This window comes from Leucopleurus acutus (assembly GCF_964270905.1).
Source record: "Leucopleurus acutus genome assembly, chromosome: 2".
NCBI classification, from domain to species: domain Eukaryota; kingdom Metazoa; phylum Chordata; class Mammalia; order Artiodactyla; family Delphinidae; genus Leucopleurus; species Leucopleurus acutus.
In genome coordinates this window covers 51,650,685-51,656,684 of record NC_139143.1, presented here as the reverse complement: position 1 = coordinate 51,656,684, position 6,000 = coordinate 51,650,685, and positions in this window count along the sequence as shown.

The following is a 6,000-nucleotide window of genomic DNA, read 5'->3' as shown; positions in this document are numbered from 1 at the left end:
GATTGCATTGAATCTGTAGATTGCTTTGGGTAGTAGAGTCATCTTCACAATATTGATTCTTCAAATCCAAGAACATGGTATATCTCTCTATCTGTTTGTGTCATCTTTAATTTCTTTCATCAGTGTCTTATAGTTTTCTGAGTACAGGTCTTTTACCTCCTTAGGTAGGTTTATTCCTAGGTATTTTATTCTTTTGGTTGCAATGGTGAATGGGAGTGTTTCCTTAATTTCTGTTTCTGATCTTTTGTTGTTAGTGTATAGGAATGCAAGAGATTTCTGTGCATTAATTTTGTATCCTGCAACTTTACCAAATTCATTGATTAGCTCTAGTAGTTTTCTGGTGGCATCTTTAGGATTCTCTATGTATAGTATCATGTCATCTGCAAACAGTGACAGTTTTACTTCTTCTTTTCCAATTTGTATTCCTTTTATTTCTTTTTCTTCTCTGATTGCCATGGCTAGGACTTCCAAAACTATGTTGAATAATAGTGGTGAGAGTGGACATCCTTGTCTTGTTCCTGATCTTAGAGGAAATACTTTCAGTTTTTCACCATGGAGAATGATGTTTGCTGTGGGTTTGTCATATGTGGCCTTTATTATGTTGATGTAGGTTCCCTTCTATGCCCACTTTCTGGAGAGTTGTTATCATAAATGAGTGATGAAATTTGTCAAAAGCTTTTTCTGCATCTACTGAGAGGATCATGTGGTTTTTCTTCTTCAATTTGTTAATATGGTGTATCACATTGATTGATTTAATCAGATTGTTCTTATACTATCAAGTTGTATGAGTAGTTCTGTATGTAGATTTTGATGATGGTTACATGAATTTATATATGGTATTAAAATTACATAGAAGTATATACACACAGACAAGCAAATGGGTGTATGTAAAAATTAGTGAAAACTGAATAAGGTGTATAGTCTAATTAGCAGTTGTATTAGTCAGGATTCTCTAAAGAAACCTAACCAAAATTACAATTTGATATAAGGTATTTGTTCATGCAATTATAAAGGCTGAGAAGTCCCATGAGATGCCATCTGGAAGCTGAAGACCCAGGAAAGCCAGTGGTGTAGTTTAAAGACCTGAGAAATAGGCTTTTACTCTGTGTGAGATAGAAAATCTTTGATGGTTACTTTTTACTGACCCCCTAAAATTTCACACCTGTTACCTGGAAGACCAGTGCCAAGTGTTTTCTGGTATCATTTCCTTTCATTCCATTATTTACCACATTTAACAAATTAAGAGACTAAGGCTTAGGGAGGTTACAAAAATTACCCAAGGTCATATAATCAGTAAATTGCAAATTTCTGCTGCAAATCTAGTTCTGCTAACCTCAAAGCTCACTCTCTGAACTACTCTGCTCCCCTTCTGGAACATAATCTGATTTAGGAAGTGGAAGGAAATAAGGCTGTAGAGGTAGGCAGTCCTCAGATTGTCAAAGATTTTGTATGACATATATAGTAGATGTTTCTGTATTGTATCTGTCTGGTTTCCCCTCCCCTTCCTGCTCAGGCTACCCATTATTGTATTTGCTCCCAGGGCTGGGATGGGCACTTGATCTGTACCTGGCCTGTCAGAGTGACTCATTCATTCCTTCAGCTGCAGTGATTGAGCCAAGGATGAACATGTGATCCCAGCCAGGCCAACCAGAGGCTTTCATTTGGGAATTCTTACTGAAATTAGAGAAGAGAATTTCTCTCTGAGTCTTGGTGATGTAAGTATGTAATGAGGAAATACCATCAATCATCTTTCCTTCCACATGGGGAAATGAGTCCACAATGGGAAAAAAATAATTTGGGCATAGCACTCTTCATTGTCAGTCCACTCAGGAATGCTTTGCACTGTAACCCAGAGCAGGGGTGGAAAGAGGGAATAAATGTTCTTTTTGCAGATTTACATCAGGAGTGTTACTATTAGCTCCCTCAACATAAAGTCAAATATTTGTAAGTGGGCAGAATCTCTCTATCAGCAATAAGTTTCCTAAAGAAAATCAGTCTTGTTGATGCTAGGCTGGACCTCCATCTGGACTAAAGACCTCCATCCACTGTTCTTTCCCTCTTCCTGAACTCGCCCCATAAAATCAGCAAACGTTAAGATCCTTCTCTTTACAAAGTCATCAGAAACTGGAGAGAAGAGATGCCTGAGGCTGTAATTTGTAAGAATTGAAATAGTAGACTGATCCCCAACGTGTAGACAGTGCTTGTCACACCTCTGTTCAAAGCTCCGAGAGAATTTTCACTACACTTAGGATAAATCCAGTCATCACCATGGCCTGCAAGTCCCTAGATGACCGAGCACATGGCTTCTTTTCTGGCCTTGTCTTCTACTGGTTTCCTTCTTGCTCGTCTGCTCCAGCCACCTGGGCTCCATGCTGTTCCTCAAATACTCCAAGCACTCCTACTTCACAAGGCTTGCAGGCTCTTTTCCCTCTTTCTGAAACACCTTTCTCTTGATACCCACATGGCTCATTTAATTCTTTCAAGTCTCTTTTCAGATGTCAACAAATCACTGAAGCTTTTATTGCCCTCCCTAAATAAAGCAACCTACCTGATCTTATGTGCTGTTTTCTTTATAGTACTTCTCACTACCTATTTATTTGTTAATTGTCTGTCTCTCTCCACTGTAATGTAAGCTCCGAGAAGGAAGAACTCTATTGCTTTGGCCATAGCAGATTCCCTGTACCATCTGCTGAGTGCTCAAAAACTATTCTTTGGGGAATTCCCTAGTGGTTCAGTGGTTAGGGCTCCACGCTTCCACTGCAGGGGGCACGGGTTCAGTCACTGGTCGGGGAGCTAAGATCCTGCATGATGCAAGGCCAAAAAGTAAAATTTAAAAAAACCCAAAAAATAGCTGTTCTTTGAACGAATGAATGTAGTTGTGACCTTCAATGTGGCATTGTGTTAATAATTGATTTGTAATTATTGCTGAATTCTTCAAAGTTCCTTGAGTTTATTAAATTTTATGTTAACATCACTAAACATTTTCCTTTCCTAAAATTGTTCATGCACGCACACACACAAGTGTAAGAACTGCTGAGTTGGTAGAGAGGTAAATGTAGTTAAGATCACTTTGGTGATTAAGTGAAGGAAAGAATTAAGGGAGGTAAAACTGTAAACAGACTATTGTAATTCAGGCTTTGAATGATGAAAGATTGAATTAGGCAAGTGGAAATGGATAAAGGTGCATATTTTTAAAATTTATGTAGTAATATCAGCAGAACTTGGGAAATGTCTGTCAGGAGTGAGTTAAAGGAAGAGTCAAGGATGACTCCATATTTCTGGGTTGGGGTGAATGGTTGACGATAATGCTACCAACTGAGAGAGAATACAAGAGGGGGTGGTGTGGAGGCAGGGATAATCACAAAGGTAGTTTTGGCAAGACTGACTTGAGGTAAAGAAGACATGCAAGGAAATATGGCCAGCAGACATATGAGGCTGAAGGTCAAAGGCATGGTCTGCTGATTTAGATTTTAGTGTCATGTCCAACAGTTCCAACCTGTCAACATGCCCCAAAATGAAATCATCACCATTCCTTCAAAATTGCCTCTGTTCATCCTTCTACGTTACCTCTAGGGTGATATATTCAGGTTTCACCATCTGATGAATGGAAAGATATGCGAAGTAACATTTTTAAATTAAGTATAAGTTTTACTGAAATTATAAATGTACAAAGTTTGAATATCAAATAAGAAGTCTTATAGTGAGAAAAGCTGTCTTCCTTTCTGAACCATTACTATTCCACAGAAACAACCCCTTTAAAAAGCTCTTGGATTTTTCTTTTAGGATTAATCTTCTTATTTCTAGATATTATCCTTATACTATTTCTTGGTTTATCAGTTTTATATATTTTCTATTAATCTCCTATAATGCAAATGAGTTTTTTACTTTCTTACTCTCTGTTCACCTCCTCTTCCATCATCCTAATGTAACTTTATCACAAGTTTTGGTCATATCCACAGTGCTTACATTATTGGGACTGTACAGAAAGCCTCCAAACCAAGCAGTGTACTGAAATCTTGATTACCTTTCCTTATTTGGCCCAAATTTAGCTTTTCTTTCCTTCAAATTTACTTAGCTTTTTCATTTGCTTAGGTTTTCCTTTTTTTTCTTAACATCTATGCTTCATTTTTGCAAATATTCCATCATGTCTGTTAAATTGTTATCAATATTATTTTCCGGGCTTCCCTGGTGGCTCAGTGGTTGAGAATCTGCCTGCTAATGCAGGGGACACAGGTTCGAGCCCTGGTCTGGGAAGATCCCACATGCTGCAGAGCAACTAGGCCCGTGAGCCACAACTACTGAGCCTGTGCGTCTGGAGCCTGTGCTCGGCAACTAGAGAGGCCGCGATAGTGAGAGGCCTGCGCACCGCGATGAAGAGTGGCCCCCGTTCGCTGCAACTAGAGAAAGCCCTCGCATAGAAATGAAGACCCAACACAGTCATAAATAAATAAATAAATAAAAATTTTTAAAAAATAGTCTCTAAAAAAAAAATAAATAAATATTATTTTCCAAAATCTTAAACATGTCAGATAATCTCTCAATTCCATATTTTTTCTAGATACCCAGACTTCAACCCCTTTGTCCTCTTATTTCAATTTAACCAGTTGCTTCTAGGCCTGCTGAGTGTCTCATCCTGGTTCTTCAAGCTTATCCATCCATGTAGAACTGAATTTTAATCATTTTGTTATATTGGATACCTTGTTTAACAAGACCCATTATTTTCCCCTTTCTTGTTTTACATTCTTATTTTACTGTAGCATCTTCTAATAGCTTCCTGTGAACAAATACTCAAGAGGTCCATTTTTTTTTCATGTTCGTTCTTTTTTTAGTCCTTGAGTGGCTGAAAAAAGTCTTATTTTAGCTTCACATTTGATTGCATACGTGGTTACCTATAGAATTTCATCTTGAAAATAATCTTCCCTCAGAATTTAAAGGTATGTTTCCACTGGTTCCTGGTGTCTAGTGCTGCTCCTGAGAAGTCCAATGCTACCTAACTTTCTTTCTTTTAACTGTAACTTACTTTTCACCCTTTATCTGACTTGATTTTAGTGTCATGTTTTTGGAAAAACACACTAAATGTTCCGAAATTTCATAACATTATGGTTCAGGTCTGTTTTCATTTTCTAGGCCTGTACTCACTAACCTCTTTCCACTATAGCACCTTTTATTATAATTTAAACAAAATTCCCCTATACATTTGTTGTTTTATCTTTCTAAACCTCCTGTGTATTAGAAGTTGGCCCTCCTGTATTTCTCTAATCCTTTTATCTTTTCTCTCCCATTTCCCTCACATATCTTTTATTCTACTTTCCAGAAGATTGTCTTGAGTTCTCTTTTTTAATGTGAACTCCTCATGTACTGAAGACCTAATTGTGAAGCACAAAACTATACAATTAGTAGAATAATATGTAGGCCTTAGAGTGAAGAAGTTTTCAACAAGGTTTAAAATCACAAATAACAAGGAATTCATAGTTTTGACTTCATAAAACAAAATTTCTGTTCAAGTTAAGATAATATTGTGATGTTCTTATATACCAAAATATTAGGAATAGTTGTCTCTGGATGGTGAGAATGTATCCTAGGGAAGAAAGAAAACTCCAAAGAAGATAGATTGACTGAAATAAAATAGAGGAATAAGGAATTAGGTCCGCAAGAGGTATGAGTTAAGGTGGGAGATAACAGTTGGTACAGAAGTGAATGGAAATAAGTTAAATGTTATGAGCTAGTACAGTGCTAAATGGTGATAAAGCTTGCCTTGGAAATGGGTGGATGGTGGCTGAAATGGAGTAGTGCTGAAAATTATGGGCCATTGAATAGATTAGCTACACAATCCCTGTAATCTTTTAAAAGGTGGGCAGAGTTGTGGGGAAGTGCAAGAGTCTGAGCCATTATCAAAACCCTCAATGTCTGATTAAGGATTGTCCAAGGATATTACAGACTAGGGAACTGGTAGACCACACCTCTAGAATTTGCTACTTTATTCAAAGAAATATTCCATCA